The sequence below is a fragment of the Aythya ferina genome (assembly GCF_964211825.1).
Source record: "Aythya ferina genome assembly, chromosome: 8".
Classification (NCBI taxonomy): domain Eukaryota; kingdom Metazoa; phylum Chordata; class Aves; order Anseriformes; family Anatidae; genus Aythya; species Aythya ferina.
Window position 1 is genome coordinate 27,313,050 of NC_140304.1, and position 12,409 is coordinate 27,325,458.

The window sequence follows — 12,409 nt, forward strand, 5'->3', positions numbered from 1 at the left end:
TCAGGGCCTCATCTACACTTCCCTCCCCAAGTCTGTCTTTGACTTTCTAGTATCAGCTGTTCCTGTTCTTCTGTCCCTTGGCTCTTGTCCTCTCCTGCATCTATGCCAACTTATCATCATGCATCTATTCTCTGCTCCCACCAAAACTCCTGCTCTGTTCAGAAATCAGGGGCGAGTCAGCTTTCCCATAGACCAGAGAGACAGCTTGGCATGAGAAAGATCAGTATCCTGCTTGTGAGAGCAGCCAGAGGCAGATGCCAGATAAAGAACTGAGTAGCAGGATAATCATATAGTGACAATTCTGAGGAGTTCCCAGCTTCCAGCAATGCGTGTCTCAGGCTTCTGGAGTGAGAACTGTTACATTTTTATGCAGTACACTTCAAAGGATTTGCCTTCTGTGAACAAGCACACTCATCCCTTCTACCCATGTAAACATTAGCATCCACATGGCTGCTCCTGTCATGTGCTCAGGGACACATGATCTGTGTCAGATGATGCTGAAGGGGATGACAGGTTGCTGCTTCGTAGTGCCCCAAGGAAATCAACTTCTGCATAGACAAGCAACCAGAATCCACAGCTGTGATCAACTTGTTGTCTCTCATGGGTAAAAGACTTATAGGAATGAACCCTAGTATGTGTCAAAAATAGCTTAAAAAAGCACCTTGTTTTGATTTTGACAGTCCCAGCGCTGGGAAATTTAACTTGTTCCTCTCTGAAGCGTTTCAGTAATTAATTACCTTCACTGGTAAAAGACTTTACTGGGAAGCTGAATAAGTCTGCCTTTAGCATAGTCACTGAATTTTGGAAGTACTTCAAACCTGTGATTGAGTCGTCCCTTCACCTTCTTTTTATATATGAAAGTAGATTGAATGTTTTTAGTTTTCATCTAAATCATTCTTATCGATCTTCTCCAAACCATTTAATTTTCAGCTTTGGTTAAAGAACTAAGGGATTTGTCTCTCAGATTTCAGGAGCAGTTGGACTAGTGCCAGATAAAAATAGACATTATTTTATATTCTCCTATTTATAAAACCAAGCGTTGTATTAGCCTGTTGGCCACGGAACTGCACCACCTGCTCATTTGCTTCTGATTATATGTGATGACACTCAAGGTTTTTGAGCATTAACTTGTTATAGCACAAATTCCCCCATCCTATAATCATGGTCTCTATTCTTTGGTGCATGTTTTTACATCTGGCTGTACAGAAATGCATGCTACCTGTTATCAAGCTGTCTCAGATACTTTCCGTTGTGACTTGTTATTTGTTAATCCTTGTTTGCATCACTTGCAAAGTTTGTAAGTGATGATTTTATGTTTTCCTTAAAGCCATTACTATCCATACAGTATAGTGCAGAACTAATCACTGTATGACACAGAAACGCATTCTTTCATGATGACTTCTTATTTCCCCACTTTGTAACTGCCAGTTAGCCAGAGTTTGAACAGTTTAATACGTGCTGTGATGAGTCTCTACCATTCTGGTTTCTTAATTAAAATGTTACCAAAACAAATATTTTACAGACCTACTTACCTTGATCCACCAAACTTGTAATGCCATTAAAAAAATCAATTTATTTTGGTAAGATTTATTTTCCACATTAATTTGCATTTATTTTGTTTCCATCTTTTAATTCTTTTTTAATCAAGTAATATAGCTAATATCCCATTATGTTACCCAGAATTCTTGCCAGGTTGGCAAGTCGTAATTACCCTTGTCACCTTGTTTACCCTTTTAAAATATCGGTACAATATTTCATCCAGTGCTCTGGAACTTGAACAGCATTCCAAGATTTATTGAAAATCAACATTAATGGTCTAAAGATACTCCCTGCCAGTGCTCTTAAAACTTTTGGATGAAAGTTGTCTATACCTGCTGATGCACAGCCTTATTAGCTTCTGTTTAACATCCCCCTCAGTGCCTGTTGTAATGGAATGTATTTCATCATCATCATACGATATTTGTGTATCATCTGGCTCTTCTCCAAATACAGACCAGAAATATTTATTGAGCTCTTCTGCCTTCCTGTGTTATTGTTAGCATTTCTACTTTTTCCATCTAGTAACAGACTCAAACCATTGGAAAGCTTCTTTTTCCCCCAAGTTTCTGCAAGTTTTGTCAAGTACTTTAAACATTTTTGTTTCTCCATAGCTATTGTTCATAGATTATTCTTGCATTATTTTGAATCCTGTATCATCTCCTAGCTCTCAATGTACATTTGTTGCTACAAACATGTCTTTGTATTGACTTTGTAGCTCTCAGCTGCCCACTTCAAGGATGGCATCCCACAGCTTCCCCTCACCTTTCTAACTGTGATCTTGTCACCCACTTTCCAGTTCCTTTCCACTACCTTTCTGCAGGTTGGAGTCTCCACATCCATACACTCTCCTTTATGCCTCTTTCTTTTTATCTTCTCATAAAGAGCTGGGCAAAGATGGTAAAAGACTTAGAAAAGAAGTGGTGGATCAATACCAAATGTCCATGCTATCATCTGGGGTACTATTTGGCATGTTTTTCTTGTCACAACACTGTAGATGCTCACTGACGTGAGGCTGATACACTACAAAGAGATGAAGATTTTTTTTTCAGAGTTTGTAACTATCAGTCTCACTGAATGTGCCAAGTAAATGGTCCGTGTCTTACGGGCTTGCTGGGACTTGGGACCAAGATTATTGATTTGTTTTGCACGTAGTTTTTTTTTTTACTATTCATACCCAAATACTTTCTGTTTGAACACGAGCAGAGGGAGCACAATCAGAAGACAGGAAGGACAGACTCCTGATTTCATTTCAGACATATGGCACCACAACTGCCTGAAGAAGCAACTTGAGTTTTTCTGAGTTCCTGCTTCTCTAGATACATCATCGTCATTGGGAATAAGTCATGTGGCATCCAAAATGCACATAGATAGAGAGAGGACAGAGTATGAGGCCATGCCTCATCACCTTAACTGGTAGAGACTTTTCCCATCACTCCTAACTCCTCCTTCCCTTTCCTTCCCTTTCCTTCCCTTTCCATTTTCTCTGCTTTCATGAGATTGATTTCTTGCAGAACAGCCAATTATGATCTTCAGGTAAAAACACTCAGTGTTTGCTGAATTCCAGTGACAGTTGCATGTAGAGGGATTAAAGCAGATCAAAATTTGGGTAGTGATAGGACTCTGAGACATATGTAGATGGAAAACCTATGCACTTGTGTGCATTTGCCTAGAGGGTATGAAGCGTTATATTGATCATCCTTTAATTTATTTCCTTTTTGTTTGCCAGGCAGATTGCATGTTTAGCAGTCGGAGCTGTTTATGAGACTTGTTTTGAGGACAGTGGTTGTGCACTGGACTGGATGAGAGCTCCTCATCTATGCTTTACCAGCATGACACCACTAACTGCTAAGGAGACAGCATGATGGGGTTAACCAGGAATGCTTTATGGGAGAAAATAAATCCCATCTCCATTTATATGCTACTACCAGATATGATTGATTAGTATGTTTTATCTCATCAGCTCTTCGCCCATGGATTGATGATTCAGTTGATTGGGAGTATCTTATATTTTCTGCTTGAAAAGCACAAAGTTCTACCAGAATCAATGAATAAACATTAAGAGCTTCCTTCTCATTTCAGGCGGGATGAACTGATGCTCCTAGAGCAATAAGGCCTACATGTTACCACCAGGGCTCATTACACCTTATTCACCGTCTTAAGTAGGAAGCTAGCAGAGAAGCCAAACTCCTACAAACTGCTAGCCAGCAAGCACGAAGACCTGAAAACGTGCTGTGGGGTGAACGAAGAGAGCACAGAACACAATGCCCGCCGTTCCCCCGTGCCAGGGGTGACATGGCGCCCTGAGGCGGCCCTCACAGGCGGTTCCCCCTCAGAGCCCGGCGGGGCGCGAGCCGTTGGCCGTTAACCGTCAACCGTTAGCCGTTAGAGCGCGGGCCCGGCGAGGCGGCACGCGGCTGAGGCGTTCGTGAGGCGGCGGGGCCAGAGCCGTGCCTCAGCCCCCGGCCCTCCGCCCGGCAGGGGGCGGCTGGAGGCGGCACAGCGGCTGCGGGAGCCCGGGGCTGGCCGAGACCCGTCCGCCCCTCGCAGCGGGCGGCCCGCACACACACACGGGGATGTTTCGTCTCCACAGCCGGGCTGCTGGGCGCCTGCAGCCAGGGTAAGGGGGGGTGAGGTGGTTCCCTGCTCCCTCCGTGTAATGGAAGAATCGGCGAGGCTCCGAGCACTGGTTTCGCATATATGTACCTGTCAGCTTGCACTTTGAGTCAGTTTCTGTGAGGGATGAATACGGTTTATTTTTATTTTTTTCTCCCTCTGGAAGCCTGCTGTGCGTGTCTTTGAGCAGGTGGCTCCGTGGCTGCGCCTTTCCCCAGCCGGCTGCGGATGGCCGTGCCTGCACAGGACACGCATCCCTGGCTGTGGGGAGGGGAGAAATTATTTTTCGAAATACCAAAAAAAAAAAAAAACAAACACATAAAACACGGACGGCTCCAAACAGCCCCTAGGTGCGGCTGGCTGCGGGGCGCGTCGCCGCGAAGCGCCCGGGGGACCGCGGTCCCCTCCTCGCCTCGCCCTCTCCCGTTGCCGGGGCCGCCCCCGGGTCCCCCCCGGAGCTTGGCCGGGGCCCCGGGGCGGGCGGGCTCCGGCCGTGCCGGGTCACCCCTCCCGCGGCGGGGCGGGGGTGCGGCAGGCTCGGCGCTGCCTCCCCGGCGGTGCCGCAGTGCCGTGCGCTGCCTCTGGGGCCGGCCAGGGGGCGCTGGCTGCCGGCAGCTGCGGCGGCCTTGGCCGCGGAGCCAGCGAGCGAGGCCGGCTGGCGGCGGCGGGCGGGGAGGGCGGGCGCCGGCCTCTCTCCAGCGCTCGCAGGGGGCTCTGCGGGACCCGCCCGGGAGCTGAGCGGCGGTGGTGGCGGCGGCGGAGCGCGGCCCCGGGGGATCCCCCTCGCCATGCAGACCCGGCGGCGCCTGCCGCCTGCCGAGGTGAGTGAGCACAGCCCAGCCGAGCCGTCCGCCCCCAGGCCCGGGAGGCCGGGGGACCCCTCTCCCCAGGCCCCTACCGCCCGGAGCGAGGCCCCGCGGGCGGGGAGGGCTCCGCCGCCTCGGCCCGAGCTGCCGCCGCCTCGGCCCGGGGCTGGGGGGCTGCGGGTGCCTCCTCCTCCCCCGCCGCCCTTGGCCCCCGCACGCCGCCGAGGGGAGAGGGACGATCGCCCCTCAGCCCTCTCCGGCCGGTCCTGCGAGCCCCTTCCCCACCGTCCTTGGGTGCCTGCACTAGGCGACCCCTTCTCCCAGCTCCGAGGCTCCTGCAGAAGGACGAAGAGCCCTCGCCCTGCTCATCGCGGCTGGCAGCCGGAGCCTCCTCGGGACCCCCCGTGTGCCGCCGGGGCAAGGCTCGGCTCGGCTCGCCCCGGAGGGAGCCAGCGGGCAGCTTGGGCTCGCAGCCCGGGGAGGGGAGGAGCCCTGCTTGCATCTGGTGCCCTTTTTATGGCCTGATCTCTGCTCCGGCCCCGGGCGCTGAATGTTACTCGCTCATCGCGATGTGTAACAAGTCACTCCCGCAATGGTGGTAGTGCCGGAGGGGGATGGGGAGAGCGGCGGCATGCGTTTTGTAACATCTCTAATGAGTGCCACCGTGGTCAGATCTCACCCGGGGAATAACCGGCACTTTTGGCGTGTCAGGCTTTCTGCAGAGGTGGGTTAGTTACTTGCTCATAAATGTTACGGTTCGATAGGTGCACATGATGGAAGGTGGCCGAAGGGCTGTTTTCATCTCTTAACCAGGCTGAGAAACAAGTAGCAGATGGCAATTGAGAGCCTTTCTGCTTTCAGCGTTCACTATCTTGTTTATTTATAGATATTCCTGGTTATTTTATGACAAAGCTTTATATTTATTTATTTATTTTTTACACAGACTTTCATTCAATTCAGATATTAGAAGCTGACTGAATAAGGGATCTCAAGATCTGGCAGTCTTTATATTAAGCGTGGTTGTATTAGATTAGAATCGCAGAATGACACTGCCCTCAATATTTTGTTTCAGGCCACATCCAAAACTGGAAGGGGCGCTATATAAACAAGTAAAATAAGAAAGACACTCTACTCAGATAAAACCTTTTATTTTCTTTGGTTAGAATTTTATTGGCTAGGTGATGTTTTAAAACATAATTAACTTTTATTACCAAATCATTTTTGATTGCATGGGAGGAATCCAGATTTTAGGTATACCTCCAGTGGTTGAAACAACATTAAAATCCTTTGTTACTGTATGAAGCCAATGGTGTGTTGTTGTTTTTTTATTTGTTTGTTTGTTTTGTTTTTAAAGTTATGCTATGCCATACAAAACTACAAGAACCAGAGAGGCAAAAATAAAAGTCTCTTCAGAGACTTGGAAAATTTGAAATGGAAGCTGAAAAAGGGCCTAAAATCAGGCAAGTTTCCCCCTAATTCAAGCTCTGATCTAAATCTAACAAGTTACATCTTCAGGCACGTTACAGTGGATTCTATAATGGCCCGTTGCTTTACGGTGCCTTCTTTGGTGTGTGAAAAGGGAAGAAAATACACCCCAGAGCTGCAGTACTGAGTCCTGATATTTGGAGTAGCTTTGAGTCAATTATTAGGCTGGGGATTAAATACTTTCAAACACATGTTTTGGGATCTGAGGCCTGGAGCTAAGGCTGACATGAAATAGAGTGGCTTTTTTTAGGTTGGCATAACGTCTGGCTGTGACTGTCTCAGGGAACAAAGGTAGAAACTAAACAAAAAAGCAGTATTAAAACTTGTGGCCAAGGAATGATAAGCTTCTAATGTCCGTTGTGGCCTGTTCTGTGCAAACTTTAGCATAAAAGAGCTTGCTAGTTTTCTGGTTTACAGGTTCTTTGTGAAAAAATTACTTGAAATTATTTTGCAGAAGCTTTGCTGTTGAATAAAAGTTGGCTAGAAAGAAATGTCTCTTGGAATAAATTGTGTATTCATATTTTGTTGATCAGAATAATCTTTTTGATGCATTAAGGTGAAAATCTTTTAAATACATGTCAGTTGCTTGACAGAAAATAGATGAGGGCTAAAAATTGCAGTACACAGTTAGTATGTGTGCTGATGAATCAGGGATCTGATCCAGAACACTGTTGGAAGATACCTGTATATTTATAGACTACTTTGAAATTTTTATGTGAAAATTACTGCTTTTGTTTTGTTTTGTTTTAATTGCGATTGAGATTAAATTGTCTAAAGAAATTAAGACAGCCTGTTTTAGAACTCTGTCATTCCTTGTGAGACTTGAACTTTGGAATGAACAGAAATATGAACTGACATGCTCAGTTTTCCCTCCTGTTGTTTTTGTTTCGCATTGAGAAATGTTTCAGACACTAAACAGTTACAAAAAGCTTTTTGTATTGGTAAGAAATGTATAATCAAGGGTAAATAGATGAAACTAAGTTAAAGTATGAGGCCTAGGTCATAGAAACACCTCTAGAAGCAAAGTTAGAACTAAAACTGTGTTGGCTGTAAGTGTTGGTTACATCTTGCAGCATTGGGAAAATTATGTCAACTAATGTCAATGGATGGGAAGTTTGAAAAGATATACAAAGAATCCGTCATTTACATAGTTGTTTCTACTGAAGTGTCTACTTAAATTAGAATTCAGGATACACATTCATACAAATGTATTTGACTAGCAACTGGAGCAAAACATGCTATATTGTTATCCAAAGAATACGTGTGAGAAATTATTCTGAGTGAGATAAAGGTAAACAACCAGTATCACTATACATACAAGTATTTGATAGATAGAATTATTCTATTTTTACAGACAAATTTTTTTCCTACTTATTATTTAGGTGTCTGGTTAATGAACCAAAGTCTAACATTTATTTATTTTTAATTTGGCTGTTGAGATTCCTCGTAAACATTTCACATTTATAGATTGTAATGCGCACAGTTACATGTTAAAGAGCGTAGTTGTCAGCTGGTGAGGAGCTGAGGAGGAATGAGTGTGACTGTCCTAGGGTATTAAACTTTGTCATTCCTTTAAACGTTAGTTTCTAGAGAAAATTTTGAAACACTGAAGATCTTGTGACCTGGGATTAATGGAGTGTGCACTCAGGGCTTTTGTCTTTGTTTCCTGAATGTGCTTTATGATGTCTTCTCTCTTTTGCATCACACACGTGCTAGGTTTGGGGAGGAATGTTGCTATTTAGACTGCCGTAGCAGATAGGTGGAATAGGAAGAATACTTTTTGGGTAAAGTTTAAATGTATTCTTTCACTGAATATTTCCAGTGTTGTTTTGCTGTTGTATTGCTAGAAGAGATAAGTAGAAACGTGTAATGTTGATACTTATTTTTCAGAAATAACAGCCCTCCTAGTAGTCTATCAGCATGAAATAGGCTGAAGGTGAATGGCAAAGAAAATCCATAAATGGTCACTTAAACTATTTTAAAGATCTTTACTAGAGTAATTACTAATTTATAAACACAGGTTAAAGGCAAATAGTATGTGGCCAGGAGCTTATGGGTGACAACACTGGGCAGATTGTTCCTTCAGAATTCTTTCTCTAGGTCTGCTCAAATGGGATTTAACTTAAAGAAATCCAGTCACCCCAGGCATAGTTCTGATAGGGTAAAAAAAAAAAAAAAAAAAAAAAAAAAAAGTGGTAAACCATGTGAAACAAGTGTGGAGTCACAATCTGTAGATTTTCTGCATTTTAGAAAGTGTGGAGCTACAGTGCTCTCTGAATAGCTTCCGTGATTCTTTCAGTGTAAGTATAAACTAGGGCAATGGTTGTTTTGCCTTAGTTTAATTCTGTTATAAAGACCCATGAGGACCTTTAACATTGTTTTGCTGCTGTGTAAAATTCTGCGTGAAATTTGGTAATAAATATGTCAGTCTGACTATCTTATGTTTTGAAGTTTTGGTGTCCATATATTATTTTTTTTCTCATATCCCATCCCCAGTGTCCACTGTACATTGGGCAAATGACAATATGGGCTTCAGGCTGGATTTCTACTTGCTTTTATATATACATATATATATATATATATATGTATTTATTTTGTACTTTTCTCTGTGTTCTTGAGCAGCAATTACTAACCTCCATATAGAATCATTTTCAGGTAATGCTAATGGCTGTACTCTCGGTATGCTGCTTCTATGTTGTATATAGAATATATAAATATTCTTTATATCTCTGATACTTCGATGGGAAATGAAGCTACGAATCTGCCTTATGAGCCTGGGGGGTCATGATGGTATCAGTTATTTAAGGGAGTTTGTTGAGGGTCCAGAAGCATTCTGGTTTGCAATGCTAACATCAGCTTTGTTCTTCTGTCAAGGATTGTATTGCATGTTAACACTTTATATTTTTATTTCTATTTTCTGTACTACCCTCCTCTCCCCCCATGCCTTTTAATATCAACAGGAAGCTTGATGAGTATTTTTGAAGAGATTGATTGCCTAATGAAGTAGAGTAGGACTTTACAAGTGGGAATTTTTCTTAAAATTGTTTTGTTAGATTTCTGCTACTGATTCAGTTCCAGCAAAGTAACAGAGATGGAAAGCTTTCTAATGAAGGCTTGAGGCATCAACCGATATTTTTGATAGTGTTGCTGAACCCTGTTTTAGGGTATGGCTTTGTATATAAAACAAAGCAGTAAAGTGTCTTCACTAGTGTCTTCCTGTTAGTTAGCAGGGTTGGAGCTGAACTGCTGGTTGCAGTAGTTAGAAAAAAGAACTAAAGCCTAATATAGACAAAGCTGCAGCTGTTTTTTCTTCTATTATCTGCATATGAAAATACTTCTGTGTATTTTCACTTTGGTAGATTTCACTTTGGTAACTATTTTAGGACTGCTTCCCAGCAATTGATGATTAGTGACAGAGGAATTAGGCGCGATCAGAGATGCTGGCAATGTTTTGAGCCTTTGCGTGTTGAAAAAATCTCTTGCCCTGTTAAGAGTTAGCAAATAAATGCAGTTTACCAAATTATGACTATTTTTACTGGTAATGTTTCATTATGAATCTCACTTAATGACTTCCCGTACTTCAGTTTTGCCAGAGAGCATTTGGGGGCCTGCCTAAAAAGGCAAATTATTTAGTATTTATTGTAAGTGCGGTGCCATTTTGTTGTTAGTGAAGTGGTAGCTGGCTGGAACCTGTCCTTCCACCTTCCCAGCATACAAAGAATCCGGGGTCATTTCCTACCAGGTGATGGTTTGAAGTTAGGCCACATTTATTTCAGAGATTGATGTGTGCTATTTCAATTACTGAAGTGCCATAGTAATACTTACTTCAGGATTCTTGCAGTTTTTAAAATTCCTGTAATGTGAAAGTTTTTGTTTACTTCTATGATATACTGAAACTCTTATAAATAATAGACTTCAATCTTTATACGTGAGTTCCGAGTACACCGTTCATATTTCACTGCAAGTTTAAAATTTTATTTGGGGAAGTGATAGGGTGAAATACGTTAGAAAATTCACAGGAGGTTATCAATGGAGGAACGTATGCTGATATGTTTCTCTAGAAAATAGTACAGTGAACTTAAAAGGAGTTGGTGATGTTCAGTGCAAGGAGCAGATCAAAGAGCTTTCTAAATCCCATAATAGCTTCTCTATCTGTGAATGACACTGACTATTAGAGGAGCTTTTCTATTTCCAGATTCAGTTTTGTAGTGTCAAAACTCTGCTTTGAACTCAGTATACGTGTTGACTTTGCCTGTTTGCACTCAACAAGTGATCTAGATGGTTGATTTAGGATCGCTAAAATAAAGGCCAAGCCATTTGTAACTATGAATTTACAGTAAATACAAAGTGATGATAAATTAAAGAAGAATTGGCAAATCAGGTGAATATGCATAAGATGTATTGCTTAATGTGTTGGCCAGTCAGATTATTGAAAGCTTGGGAGATGTTATAGAACAAAAATTGCAGATAGCTCCAGATCTGGGATTTTTTTGTTTCTTAGTTATCTTCTGTACTGTTATTTCTTATGTTTCTTTTAACCTGGTCAACAAAACTGTCCTCTCATTTCTTTCCTTTTCTTCTTCAACATCTTCATGTTGTTGTTGTTGTCAGTCTCTTATTTTTTGGATAGTTGGACTTGAAGAGGAAGGTTTAGGAGTGGTGTCATCAGCAGTAAGCTGTGGGGCTCGGGTTCCGGTGATCTGGATTCCTCCGGTCTATGCTGTGCCCACACCTCATTCTGATCCTGGGTGTGCCGCGCATCTGGCACCTGCAAGAGGTGCACTCTGCTGATCTGTCTGGGGGTGACTTGGGTAATCCCTGCCCCTGCTACAAGGCAGAAGAAAAAATGTGTTCCCTCTTCAAGTGCTGTGGTTGGGAGCTTTGCATATCAATTTAAACAAAATCAAATTTGTTTTCACACCAGACTGGGAAGTGCAGTGACTGAAGAGGTAGCATATTTGTTTTTTCTTCTTGTGTTGTAGAGCAAGAAAGGCAAGTGGGCTTGAAGAACTTGGATCTTACATCTCCATTTGTGTCCGCTCCACTAACTGTTGAAAAAGGGCAATGTTTGCTTGTCTTAGGACATCACAGATCCAGGGAGTACGCTGCCTGATGTCATGCAAGACTGAGGACAGAGAGCTGGGCTTGTTGAAGCTGATGCTCAAAAGTGCCTAATGGTTCTTGGGTGGAGTCATTGCAGCGTGTTGGTCCAGGCCTGCAGACTGATAAAGGAACTCCCATCACTCTAGCTGAAGCAGTGGGATTCTAAAACCACATTCATTTCTGATGGCCAGTTCTTTTCTGCCTGTAATCCTTCAGAATTTATGTGAGATTTTGTAAGTAGCATGGGAATTCTTTAAAGATCTAGACATGGAGAGAACAGTGCTTCATTATGAAGTAGAAGATACGTTGAATGAGTTCTGTATCGTAAACTGAATCTGATGTTATATGTACCCGAGTTCTCTGAGGTGCTTTATTTGTAAGCATATTGTTCTACCATCATTGGAATGAAAAAAGCTTGTAATCCTGGAGATTGAAATCCTTTTTGCCCCTTAGTATCTCTTCCCTTCCTTCTCCTCTGCAGTAACCCCGACATTCTCACATAACACCTTAATTCTGTTTTTCCAGAGCTGTGTGGATATTGATTGCCCAGCAGGTTGCTGCCAAAAATACATAGAGCAGCTGAGTTCTGCTTGCCTTTCCCTCAGAGAAGAGCCATTTGCATTTGTTTTTACAGTGCAGATACTAATTTTCATGAACAATTTTTTTTGGGGGGAAAGACCAGCATTAAAAATAGTAAGCAAACAATGTGCTTCCGTAATCTTCATTTCCACGGGAAGTCAAATAAAAAATACAACACTTGATAAGCAATAGTACTGAGCACTGGCCCAGTACATAAGTCCTCTTCTAATTTGTGTTACTGAGGCTGGGAATATTGAGGTTTCTTAAGAGGATGGAGAGGACAC

General features: G+C 43.1%; 1 protein-coding gene across 5 annotated transcripts in view; it reads left to right on the forward strand.

Moving 5' to 3' along the window:
• The window catches only part of ZFYVE9 (zinc finger FYVE-type containing 9), a 78,061-nt gene that overhangs the window by 14,244 nt on the left and 51,408 nt on the right, over positions 1-12,409 (forward strand). For 2 of the 5 annotated variants that reach the window (XM_084528414.1, XM_084528412.1), the window contains exon 1: positions 4,817-4,973. The exons of 1 other annotated variant lie outside the window; for it this stretch is intronic. The gene's annotated coding sequence lies outside the window, so the exon portion shown is untranslated. Of the gene's footprint in view, positions 1-4,816; positions 4,974-6,312; positions 6,419-12,409 lie in introns of those variants that run through there. 2 more of the 5 variants (XM_084528415.1, XM_084528413.1) reach the window with 2 other exon arrangements.